A 13,610-nucleotide genomic window follows, 5' to 3' on the forward strand; every position below is an offset into this window, starting at 1 on the left:
TTAGGAAAGCGGCTCCTCCCGAGCTCTTCATTTTTTTTGTTCAGCCTGAAAAAATAACTGTTATGCCCCGTACACACGGTCGGATTTTCCGACGGAAAATGTGTGATAGGACCTTGTTGTCGGAAATTCCGACCGTGTGTAGGCTCCATCACACATTTTCCATCAGATTTTCCGACACACAAAGTTTGAGAGCAGGATATAAAATTTTCCGACAACAAAATCCGTTGTCGGAAATTCCGATCGTGTGTACACAAATCCGACGGACAAAGTGCCACGCATGCTCAGAATAAATAAAGAGATGAAAGCTATTGGCCACTGCCCTGTTTATAGTCCCAACGTACGTGTTTTACGTCACCGCATTTAGAACGATCGGATTTTCCGACAACTTTGTGTGACTGTGTGTATGCAAGACAAGTTTGAGCCAACATCCGTCGGAAAAAATCCTAGGATTTTGTTGTCGGAATGTCCGAACAAAGTCCGACCGTGTGTACGGGGCATTAGTGTGTACCAGGCTTTATAGACAGAAAAATTAGAAAGTTGGAAATGCTTGTCTCCTGACTCTCCTGACTCATTCAGTTCTGCAGTAAATTTCTGCTTGAACTACTGAGCTGTATAAAAGAAGCTGAGAGCTTTATATGTGGCTAGAAATATTATTAGTAAATATTAAGGAAGTGTATGCAATATTTCATATTTTCCTGACTAAAAGTTTAAAGAGTGTAGTTCTTCTTTATTGGGGGGGGGGGGGGGTAATGGGAAATAGCAATCCCAAACAGGATATTGCACTAAACCCCTAGGAAAATAAGAGAACCAGAATCATCGGTAAGTGGAAGTGTGAGTTTGATAATAAAGTTGGCAGTGCCTCCACCCAGGGCAGGGCCTCTGTGAACAGTGGGGACTTCCTTACTCAGAAATTAAACAGAAATCTAAACAAAGTAATTGGGAGCAGAGGAACTACTGCAACCAGCATATACCATTATTAATCTCTATCCACAGCGCTGTCCTTCTCATGCTAATATTTTCACAACAATAGTACTGTACATGATCTCATCATATACTGTATGCATTTGTGCATTGAATACAAAACTAATGAAAGTGATTTAACAAGAAATACAAAATTATTATACCAATTTCATTAATTTTGTAATTAATGCACAAATGCATATATGATGAGATAATACTAGCATGAGAAGGACAGCGCTGTGGATAAAGATTAATAGTACAAACAACTGCCTAAATTTTTGGTACTTGATAAACAGCAAGCAGTCCAAGGCAAATATTCATGCTTTTAAAGTGACAGCGCTGTGGTAAATTTATCAGCATATACTATTAACCATAAGTATAAAGATAAAACCACAAAACACAATACACTACAGCGCTATCTCTGTGCCAATCCCATGGTCATAGGATATAATTAAGTAACTGATTAAAATAAACAGCCAAAAAAAAAGTCTTATTCCCGGAGGTATAGGAATAAATGTCAATAATAAAAAAAGAGGCTGTTGAAGGTAGTGTGGCTTGCTTCCGAAACGCGTTCCCATTGGTTCTCATGGCAGACAGACTGGCAGCTCCTCTCTACACTCCCACTGGAGATATATATTTTGGATGCATATCCGAACACCAGACGAACCATCCCAGATATATAGGGCAGCTCGACAAGGGCTTCCTCTGGACAGATCTCAGGCTGATCTCGCTCCCTCTATACAGCTTGCCTTCTTCCTATAATGGATAAAGACCATAGCTCCCGGTTCACACTTGGACTTCCCATCCACTGCAAACTTCATCCCCCACCACACCCACTTGTGAGTGCCATTGCTGTTTATATCATTTTTTATCCTTTACCAAATTGTGCTTCACAATGCCTGCTTGGCGCTTTTTTCCTTTTTCTCTTGCATAAGTATAAAGATGCACACCTGTATGGAAATAATACAAGCTTTATATAAGAAAAGGTTATTAACAGTACATACATCCAATGTTCAAAAAGGTATATCAGCAAAAGGAATTTTGCACATGTACCTGGGTATATACACTATATTACCAAAAGTATTGGGACACCTGCCTTTACATGTGCATGAACTTTAATGGCATCCCTGTCTTAGTCCGTAGGGTTCAATATTAAGTTGGCCCACCCTTTGCAGCTATAACAGCTTCAACTCTTCTGGGAAGGCTGTCCACAAGGTTTGGGAGTATGTCTATGGGAATGTTTAACCATTCTTCCAGAAGTGTATTTGTTAGGTCAGGCACTAATGTTGGACGAGAAGGCCTGGTTCTCAGTCTCTGTTCTAATTCATCCCAAAGGTGTTCTATTGGGTTGAGGTCAGGACTCTGTGCAGGTCAGTCAAGTTCCTCCTCCCCAAATTTGCTCATCCATGTCTTTATGAACCTTGCCTTGTGCATTAGTGTGCAGTCATGTTGGAACAGGAAGGGGCCATGCTCAAACTGTTCCCTCAAAGTTGGGAGCATGAAATTGTACAAAATGTCTTGGTATGCTGATGGCTTAAGAATTCCCCTCACTGGAACTAAGGGGCCAAGCCCGACCCCTGAAAAGCAACACCACACCAGTGGCAGCTGGTGAAGTTTTTGGATGGGGGGGACCAGACCCTGCCCATCGTTTTTGACTCCTCACACTTTTCATAAACCACACCCCTTATAGAATTTTGTCTTTTATCTTTATAGTGAATGAACGATAAGAAAGGTTGTGCCAATCAAGCTATAATCTTCCTTTGTGCAGACCTTTCACTATGCAGACTAAGGCCCGGTTCACACTGCTACGATGCGAGAACCCTGTGAATCCACTGCTGGTTCCCGCATCACACCCGACTCGCACGGCAGTTCACACTGCCATATGCGAACTGCTGGGGAGTGTCATACAATGTTAATGACACCCCCATTTCAGCTCGCATATAGCTCTACGAACTGACAGTTTCTAACACCCATGCGATCCGATTCTGGGGTGGACCAAAAAAGGGTTCTATGCGAGTTTAGTCTGAATGCGATGCAATTTTAGCCATACTATCTGTATGGCTGAAATTGCACTGCACGGACATCACATGTGATTTGCACTGCAGTGCGGTGCGAATCACATGCGATCTCGCACAGCGCACCAGTGTGATCAGGCCCTAATAAAGATACAATTGTACATAGTATCCAGAAAATAAAACATATGTGTACACACCAAATATAAGTACTAGAAACTAGGGATGAGCTTCGAGTTCGAGTCAAACTCATGTTCGACTCCAACATCGGCTGTGGGGTGTCCGCGGCAAATTCGAAAGCCGCGGAACACCCTTTAAAAGTCTATGGGAGAAATCAAAAGTGCTAATTTTAAAGGCTCAGGAGGCCCCCCTCCTGAACAGTTCCAAGCCACATGCCCTCAACATTGGGAGGGTGCTTTGATGTAGCCCCACAAAACACCTTGTCCCCATATTGATGGGGACAAGGGCCTCATCCGCACAACCCTTGCCCGGTGGTTGTGGGGGTCTGCGGGCGGGGGGCTTATCGGAATCTGGAAGCCCCTTTAACAAGGGGACCCCCAGATCCCAGCCCCCCCCTGTGTGAAATGTTAAGACCATTTCATAAAAAAAGTGTCAAAAGTGTTAAAAATGACAAGAGACAGTTTATTTACCATTCCTTTATTTAAATGTTTCTTCTTTCTTCTATCTTCTTTCTTCTTTCTTACTTCGGTTTCTTCCTCCATCTTCTTCTTCTTCTGGTTCTTCCTCCGGTGTTCTCGTCCGGCATCTTCCTCCGCGGATCGGTCCGAGAAGAAGAAAGGAAGAAGATGCCGGCGCCGTGGAGGAAGATGCCGGATGAGAACACCGGATCAAGAACCAGAAGAAGAAGAAGATTGAGGAAGAAACCGAAGGAAGATAGAAGATAGAAGAAAGAAGCATTTAAATAAAAGAATTGTCAAAAACAGTCTCGTCATTTTTAACATTTTTGACACTTTTTTTTGAGAAATGGTTGGGGTACTTTTGTACCCCCTTACCATTTCACACGGGGGGAGGGCCGGGATCTGGGGGTCCCCTTGTTAAAGGGGGCTTCCAGATTCCGATAAGCCCCTCGCCCACAGACCCCCACAACCACTGGGCAAGGGTTGTGGGGAGGAGGCCCTTGTCCCCATCGATATGGGGACAAGGTGTTTTGGGGGGCTACCCCAAAGCACCCTTCCAATGTTGAGGGCATGTGGCCTGGTACGATTCAGGAGGGGGGGGCGCTCTCTCGTCCCCCCCTCTTTTCCTGTGGCCTGCCAGGTTGCATGCTCGGATAAGGGTCTGGTATGGATTTTTGGGGGGACCACACACCATTTTTTTTTTCAATTTTTGCATGGGTGCCCCTTAAAATCCATACCAGACCTGAAGGGCCTGGTATGGAATTTAAGTCGACCCCCAGGTCTTTTTTTTTTATTTTGGTTCGGGGTTCCCTGTGGGGAATTTCCATGCCGTTTTTATCAATGAACTTTTATGTGTATTGTCGGTCCGGCAATTCATTAATAGCCGCGAGTAGTTTTAAATGACTTTTTTTCCTTTGAAATGTCATTTTGCTGTCAGACTGTTCTAAACACGGGACACATGCGCCCCTTTACAGGCATACTATAGACACCCCCCAGGTACGAAATTTAAAGGAATATTACACTTTTATTGTTTCACTTTAAGCATTATTAAAATCACCGCTCCCCTGAAAAAAACTGACGTTTTTAAAACTTATTTTTGCAATGATCCATGTCCCCTGGGGCAGGACCCAGGTCCCCAAACACTTTTTATGACAATAGCTTGCATATAAGCCTTTAAAATTAGCACTTTTGATTATTCATGTTCGTGTCCCATAGACTTTAACGGTGTTCGCACAAATTTTTTGCCTGTTCGCATGTTCTGGTGCAAACCGAACAGGGGGGTGTTCGGCTCATCCCTACTAGAAACCAAGATTATACTTCTGAAGGTCAATGCACTAAACAAATGTCATGGCTGATATGTGGTGTATGCAGCATACCTTCCAAATGCATGCTAAGATATTTTGATCAATTGTACACGTCTAACTTTGTGCAAAAGTTTGGTGAAGGCTAACTTAAATTCCAGCATGACTACCCACAAGGCCAGCTGGGTGGAATAAAACACCAATTGTGAACCAAGTCCTTATATCCAACATCAGTGCCTAATGTTAAAAATGCAATGCCCACAGATAAAATCCAAAACCATGCTGGAAGCCTTCCCGGATAAGTGGAGACTTTTGTAGATACGTGGGGAGGGGGTAAAAAAAAAAACTTAAGCCCCTAAATAACTTAAGAACTGAACCGACCCTCATGCTGCATTGCGCGTGAGATCTCATTACCTTACATGGCTTCCAGCAGCTCCACTTGGGCCAAAGAACGGAGCTGCCGACATCATGTCTGGTTTTCGTCTATTACACGAAACCCGGAAGTAACTTCAAGATTTAAACAACAATGCTCCCGCCCGAAGTGATTCTATGAGCTGAAGCTACTCTGCACTTTGTATTGCACTGCAAGGCGAGTTGCAAGCCCGTAAATGAAGCGACACGTCTGCAATTTCGTGATTGCATTGATGTGGTGCTTCCCATAGCGCATTGTGTCCAGCGCCCAAACACAGTGCACTTAAAGGACTTTTTTTCTTCTTAAAGGGGCAGTTTTAAAAAATGTTATCATTTTGAATTTTTTTTGTGACTATACAGGAGGGGGGGCGGCGCACAGGCGCCCCTATGAACGGGCCGCCACTGCACCACACCATAATCCCCTCTCCACCCAAGGATTTGGACCAGTGCACAAACCAAGGTCCATAAAGACATGGATGAGCGAGTTTGGTGTGGAGGAACTTGACTGGCCTGCACAGAGTTCTGACCTCAACCCGATAAAACCCGATAAACCATCTAATCAACTGATCACATGTGCAGCTTAATGGCAGTTGAGGAGTAAACAGAGACCAAGATTACAGCTTCCTTGGCTGAAAATGATAGTTGGGTTTACTTTCACTTTAAGTTGAACAATAGAGGACACCGTCATCGAATTTAAGAGTGTTGACTCTTGGTCAGGTGAATAGAAAGGTTGGCAGCAGTAACACTTGTAAGTTCTGAAAGCCTTGTAAACATGGAACAGTTTTAGATTAAAAAAAAAAAAGTTTACTTCTTTCTGTCTTTTAGAGAAGTTATATGTAATCATTTTGAGGCTCTAACAAGTGAAAACCAAAGAATTTTAGATTTTTTATGAAAAGATGGACTAGCTCACATCACCCTAACACCCTTCCCCCAATCTCTGCTGCACTTATACAGTATATTATGACCACCCACACCAGCCTGCGTAACAGACCTCACACTTGGAGTATTCACTGCACAGCTTTTGGCTGCAGATTTTCATATCATTTTATAAACACAGCTGTACCGTGAGCCCGCGCCCTGTGCGCTCCCAGCACAGTTACCGGCGACTAACAGAAAGCTTTCCAATAATGTGACTGCTGTGACAGACAATCATGGTGGTCACATGATGATAAACCCCACCCTGCCTCTGAAACCCCTCAAAGGGCCAGGAGGCACTGGCACTCATCACCATAGGTCATAGAAAATGAGGACTGTAGCTGTCAATTTCAGTGCTATCTTTTAAGAAGGTGCTGAATTCAGGACCTCAAATGTGACCAACTCCATGAGGTAGAGAATACTTTAATAATTTGTTTTTCCAATTCTATTGGTCTAAGACACAGCATTGGTAAACAGGTATAGATAAGACTAGGCCTGGCCTATTGCATCTTGTATTCACCTTCATTTCTGTTCCTTTACATAGTTATTCAGTTTATAATGTTGAAAAAAATACATCCAGTTAAACCTATGTAGTGTGATTTTTATTCTCCAACAATCCCGGTAGCCTTGTACTGTATATTCTGTCTTGTGAAAAAGACATCTTTTTTGAAGTATAGTTCTTTACTTACATGGCTCCATTTATGTGGCCTCAAATATCCTGGTCAGCACATCTTGTAATTGGCTACTATGCAGCTTCTGCCAGAAGACCTGCAGATGCCTTTTTGCAGGTACTTTGCAAAAGTCATTAATGTTAGTACTGTCCCTGGTACTGCTTTAAAAAAATACACTAAACCTAAAGCTTTATCTAACTTTAGTAATAACAAATGATTAGTTATTACTACATATATAAACACATTATAGAATCGAAAAAGTATAACTAAAGAAAGTCACCTTTTGTGATAATGTAAACATTTACTTTTTAGTTTCTATGATGTGTTTATCTAATATTTAAAGCAATTTATTTGGCATGCTATTTACAAAATGTAGTTTATTTATTATATATACACTGTGATATTGGAGTCGGAGATCATCAGCCAGCACCTTAGTAAGAGCAAACAGTCCCTTTTATGGTCAAAAACAGGCCAACAGAAAAAACAGCTGGTCCTCCGGAAGCAAAAAATGTCGATCAATTGTTGGTACAAAACAAACGCTCGGCTCACTGCCAGTCACACTTCTACTTTAACAGGGTGTTTGAAATCTCCTGGATGCCTAATGCCACGTACACACAGTCGGACTTGTCCAACGGACGCCGACGGGCCAAATCCGGTGGACAATCCGATCATGTGTGGGCTTCACCGGACCTTCAGCGGACTTTTCCAGTCGCAAATCTGACGGACTTTAGATTTGGAACATGCTTCAAATCTTTACATTGTAACTCCGCCGGACCCAGAAATCCGCTCGTCTGTATGCTAGTCTGAAGGACAAAAACCCACGCTATGGCAGCTATTGGCTATTGGCTATCAACTTCCTTATTTTAGTCCGGTGTACGTCCTCACGTACGAATCCATCGGACTTTTGTGTGATCATGTGTAGGCAAGTCTGATCGTTAGAAAGTCTGTTGAAGGTCCACCGAAAGTCTGTCGAAAGTCTGTCAGACGGGCTGTCCGGCTTTTGTAGCTGAAAAGCCCGACCGTGTGTACGCGGCATAAGAGGTCCCAAAGAGAAGGTTATCAGAGTTCAGCAACCTTGTCTCAGCCATGCACTAGCCCACATTGCTCATTTAGTTGTGTTTCTTCTCTACTTCACCTCACAGACTGGCACTGAGTGTTTCCTCCTCCTTTTCTGAACTCTGATGCAAACGGGTGAACCCTTTCAGGGTAACAGTCCCTGTAATGAGGGATGGAAGTTCTTTCTCACCCAGAAATTCATATTTTCGGGTCCCAAATAAAGACTTATCGATCCAGAGGGGACCATAAGTCAGTCCTCTTCTCTCCCTTGGGTTCAGACTCACTGATCACAGTTTGGGGTAAAGGGCCAATCACAGCGGTCCTTTACCACGTGATCAGCTGTGTCCAATGACAGCTGATCACGGATGTAAACACAAGCCGGTTATCTATGTTTCTTTCCTCACACTGACAGCGCTAGGAGAGAAGAAGGAAGCCAAAAACCGGCTTGTGTTAAAGGGACATCAACACTAATATTAAGGGCACTGATTATCAATGCAGTCTCAACAGTGCCCACCAGTGCTGCGAACAAGTGACCATCAGTGCCTACTCATCAGTGCCATGTATCAGTGTTGCTTACCAGTGCCCATCAGTGCCACCTATTAGTGTCACCTATCAGGACAGCCTCATTAGTGCCCACCAGTGCCATCTATCAGTTTCCATCAGTGCCGCCTAATAATGGCCATCAGTGAAGGAGAAAAATTACGTTTGCCAAATTCTATAGCAAACTATAAAAAAACAATATTTTTGAAAAATGTTCGGTCTTTTTTTGTTTGTTTAGAAAGAAATTAAAAACCCAGTGGTGATTAAATACTACCAAAAGGATATTTATGTGAAAAAAATGATAAAAATGTCATATGGGTAAAGTGTATAGCATGGCCGCGCTGAATTGTCATTCGAAGTGTGACAGCATTGAAAGCTGAAAACTGACCTGGGCAGGAAGGGGGTAAAAGTGCCCAGTAAGCAAGTGGTTAAAGGGAACACAACCCAAATAGTGGGGAAATATAGCTGTCAGCCAGGACCCATCCCTGCCATCCTGTACAACACTTATCAATTTAATCTCTTCTATATTTTTTCTCCTCACAAACTTTTAATAATGTTTAGGTATTGAACCTGATAATGTTAATTGTTTATGTTTTCTAATATATTGTCCATACACTGTATCTGATATTGTATTTTTATATAATCTTTATCCATATTCTGATGAAAGGCACACAGTAAATGTCCTGAAATGTGTTGGTTATCAATAAATAGATAAAAAGATATATTGTATACATAAAAGGTTTACAATATTGTTCCAAGACAAGTCAACACACATTTATATTCTTAATGATCTTTATTAAGATAGCGATATTTGTTAACACAATTTAACACAGATTGATGCAAAATGACTTTAGCGCAACTGCTGTGATTTCTGACTGCCGTAAAACCCGGAGGCCAACATAATACTATTTGACTCGATTTGGCTCCAGATGAATGCTATTGGCTCCAATCATCTACTCCCCTTTGCCTCCAACAATGAATAGAATAGCTTTATAATCAGTGAGATTGCTGACATTGCGTTTCCTCTGCACTGAATAGTAATCAATGACTAAACCCACCTTACCAAAGGCATTTTTCACAAACTCCTCATTACATTTAAAACAATGGAACCGTTCTGCTCCAACAACCCAGTAAGTTGCATCTACTAGCGAAATAAGTAACAGTTGGCCTCCGGGTTTTAGCAGCTTTATGGTATTCTCCAGATTCTTCATGTATTCATCTTCATTTTTACTGATCATTGTCAGTATACACGCACTGATAATACAATCAGCAAGTGGTAGTAGTACCGGGAAGTTACCTTTTCCTGTTCAAAATCACATTTCAAAATCTGCTTGATGGAGGACCTTAGGCGCATTTCTTGCTCCTGAATTTGATCTCTGAAAGAAAAAAAAAATATATATATAATATGGACATTACAGGAAATATTTCAATATACAGTGATGTGGCGTGATAAGCAATTCTGCTAAAATTCAGTTAGACTTTAATTTGACAAGTTAAAATAAAATTGTCATACTAGTGTAGCACTACCCCTGTAGGAGTTGCTAATGGCAGGGTTCCCCACTACTACACAGCCAGTCACACAGCATTTCCTTCTTGTAGCCAGACACAGTGATCAGACCTTTGGCTTGTGTTTTTGTTGTTTTATTAGGAGATGATAACTTAGATGGGGTAAGGGCAGGGCCATCTTAATAGCATCATGGGCCCCTGGGCAAAGTAATGTTCTGGGGCCCCTACCAGCTTGCCCCAATTTACACACCTACTTTCAAGAAATAAAGTATAAATAGTTGATACAATTAAACATAGATTCATTAGTAATTTCAATAAAATACATTTTACAAAAAGAAAACATTCCATAAATCAAAGACTAATCAACACAAAGGGGACAATACAGTGGGGAATCCAGAAGGGCACAGTACAGGAGGGGTCAGCAGGGCATAATACTGGGATCAGGAGGGCACAGTATAGGTTCCGGGACGCTTCCCGGGACACGGCCATCTCGGGACAGTTTAGTAAAAAGCATGAATGTCCCAAACAGTTGGCAAATATGATGTAATGTAAGATTATTGCGGGGCCCTATGCACCCGGGGCCTCTTGGCAGTGCCCAGGAGTGCCTTTGCATTAAGATGGCCCTGGTTAAGGGATTATGGGATACCCAACTTGAAAATATCCAACAATTAAAACCAGGGACAACTTCCTCGTTATTTACAGATTCCTCTTCTTCCTTCCACCTGCACAAACTTGGTTCCATTGTACAGCTCCTGCTGGTTCACTCCTGGGGGAACTAACAGTTCCTAGTTAGTTCAGCAATAGCCCATTACAGGCTAGGAGCAGTCCCTTGGTAAATTTACAATGTGGAGTGAACAGCATCTCACACAACCTTCTGCCTCTTTGTAGACACTTGTCCCAGTTCTACTGCTTGCAGAAATGCTAGCCCACCTGGCTGCCACCAGCCCACCTGGCTGCTTTCTCTTCCCACTCCTGTAATGGGATCCTTCCAGGCCAGCCTCGCGAGTTCCAGCCCGAGGTAAAACCCCTCCTGGCAGGGGTCCCTCAAGGGCCACCGACAGACTCTCTTCAACACTGTTTGTCCTTCAGCCACTCAACTCCTCTGCTGGCATGGCTCATTAGTTCCCTGACAGGCTCCCAACCTGGGGACTAGCTAAGAACCCCTAAATATTCAAGGCAAACCCTTCTAGCTTTCATCCACTATCTTCCAGAATGTTCTCCAACATTCTAGAAACAGGGTGGGGGCATCAGAGAGCTCCTATGAGTTATCCAGCCCTGGCCTCTAATATAAGGTGACCAGATTTTTAAAATGAAATCCAGGGACATTTTTTTATTTTTTATTTTTTTTTTGGCAAATGGTATTTTATAAGCATATTTTCCTCAAATGATATATGCAGCGTATGTGTTTATGGAGTGATTGTATGATATGCATGTTATTTCTCACATTTTGCCCATGAGATAAAGAAAAAAAATACTTCTAATATTTTTTTGGGATATGACTACAAAATGTTAAGAAGATAAGCTGCATTTTTTGATATTATATATTTCTCTATATACACTGTATCTCCCTCTCTCTGTACATACTGCATCTCTCCTCTTTCTCTGTATATACTGTACCCCCCTTTGTCTCTGTATATACTGCATCTCCCCCTCTTTCTGTATATAATGTACCACTCCTCTTTCTCTCTCTCTCTCTCTCTCTCTCTCTGTATATACAGTACCCCCACTCTCTGTGTATATACTGTACCCCCTCTCTATATACTGTATCCCCCTCTCTATATACTGTAACAGCCCCCTCTATATATACTGTAACCCCCATCTCTCTGTATATACTGTAACCCTTCTCTCTATACTGTAACCCTTGCCCTCTCTATACAGTAACCCTTGCCCTCTGTATATACTGTAACCCCCCTGTATACTGTAACCCCCACCCTCTGTATACTGTAACCCCCTCACCCTCTGTATATACTGTACCCCCTCCCCATCTCTGTATATACTGTACCCCCTCCCCATCTCTGTGTATATACTGTATCCCCCCTCTCTATACGCTGTAACCCCCTCTGTATATACTGTAACCCCCCTCTCCGTCTCTGTGTACTGTAACCCTCCCTCTCTCTGTACCTCAACAGTTGCAGGCTGCAGCCAATGGTTGGGTGTAGTGTGGCCTCTGAATGCTCCTCGAGTGTCAGTCTGGGCCCCGCCTCCTCCCTTCTCCTTCCTTCCATTCAGCAGAGCGGCCAGCACAGCTGTGTGTCTGTGTGCAATCAGCTGTGTGCTGCTCGGGGGATCTGGGCTGGATCGGCACTGCAGGGGGAGAAAAGCAGTGACTGCAGCCCGGAGTTGGACCCGGCGGCCCCTGCCTGCAATCCGGGGACAAATCAGGGGACAGTCTTGGACCGGGGACCATGTCCTCAGTCCGGGGATGTCTGGTCACCGTACTCTAAAAATCCTGACCTAGATCCAGTGACTCAGGTTTATCCCTGGGCAAGACTATAGTTTGCCTAATCTCCCTTCTAATAGCACACATTGGAGGGTGCTACACTAGGATTTTGAAATTGAATTACATTGCAGTCAATAGGAGGTCATATTTTATGTTTAACCTCTTCAGATCCGGGCCATTGCCAAATGACGGCAACAGCGCGGATCTACATTGCCAGGACTACGTCTATTGATGTCGTCCCGTGCACGAGCGCGCAGCGCGCTCGGTGATCAGCGAGTCTATGAGACTCGCCTGATCACAGATCAGAGTAAGGGGTCAGTCCCGACCCCTTTCAACATGATCAGCTGTCAGCCAATGACAGCTGATCATGTGATGTAAACACCGCCGGTAATTGGCTATTTTTCCTCCTCGCGCTGACAGCGTGAGGAGGAAAAAAAAACCCGATCACCGGTGCCTGTGATCGGGATATCAGTCCCGATCATGGCGATCATCTGTCACAAAGCAATAGGCAGCAGTGCCGCCTATCAGTGCCCGCCAGCGTCACCCATCAGTGCCCACAGTGCCATCAATCAGTGCCATCCATCAGTGCCCACAGTGCCACCCATCAGTGCCCACAGTGCCACCCATCAGTGCCCACAGTGCCACCCATCAGTGCCACCCATCAGCGCCCACATCAGTGCTGCACATCAGTGCCCATCAGTGTCACCTACCAGTGCCCATCAGTGCGGCCCATCACTGCCCATCAGTGCCACCCATCAGTGCCCCCCCATCAGTGCCGCCCATCAGTGCCCCCATCGGTGGTATCTATCAGTGCCCATCAGTCCCACCTATCCGTGCCACCCATCAGTGCCACCCATCAGCGCCCATCAGTGGCCATCCGTGCCGCCTTATCTGTGCCCATCAGTACCGCCTTATCTGTCCCCATCAGTGCTGCCTTAACTGTGCCTATCAGTGCCGCCTTAACTGTACCTATCAGTGCCGCCTTAACTGTGCCTATCAGTGCCCATCAGTGCAGCCTATCAGTGCCCACCAGTGCCGCCTCATCAGCGCATATCAATGAAGGAGAAAAATTACTTGTTTGCAAAATTTTATAACAAACTATTAAACATGATTTTTTTTTTCAAAAATTTCCATCTTTTTTTGTTTGTTTAGCAAAAAAT

General features: G+C 43.7%; 1 pseudogene; it reads right to left on the reverse strand.

Moving 5' to 3' along the window:
• Positions 1–9,361: 9,361 nt before the first annotated feature.
• Positions 9,362–13,610, reverse strand: part of LOC141110160 (nicotinamide N-methyltransferase-like) — a 65,118-nt pseudogene continuing 60,869 nt past the window's right edge.

This window comes from Aquarana catesbeiana, linkage group LG10 (assembly GCF_042186555.1).
Source record: "Aquarana catesbeiana isolate 2022-GZ linkage group LG10, ASM4218655v1, whole genome shotgun sequence".
Taxonomy (NCBI): domain Eukaryota; kingdom Metazoa; phylum Chordata; class Amphibia; order Anura; family Ranidae; genus Aquarana; species Aquarana catesbeiana.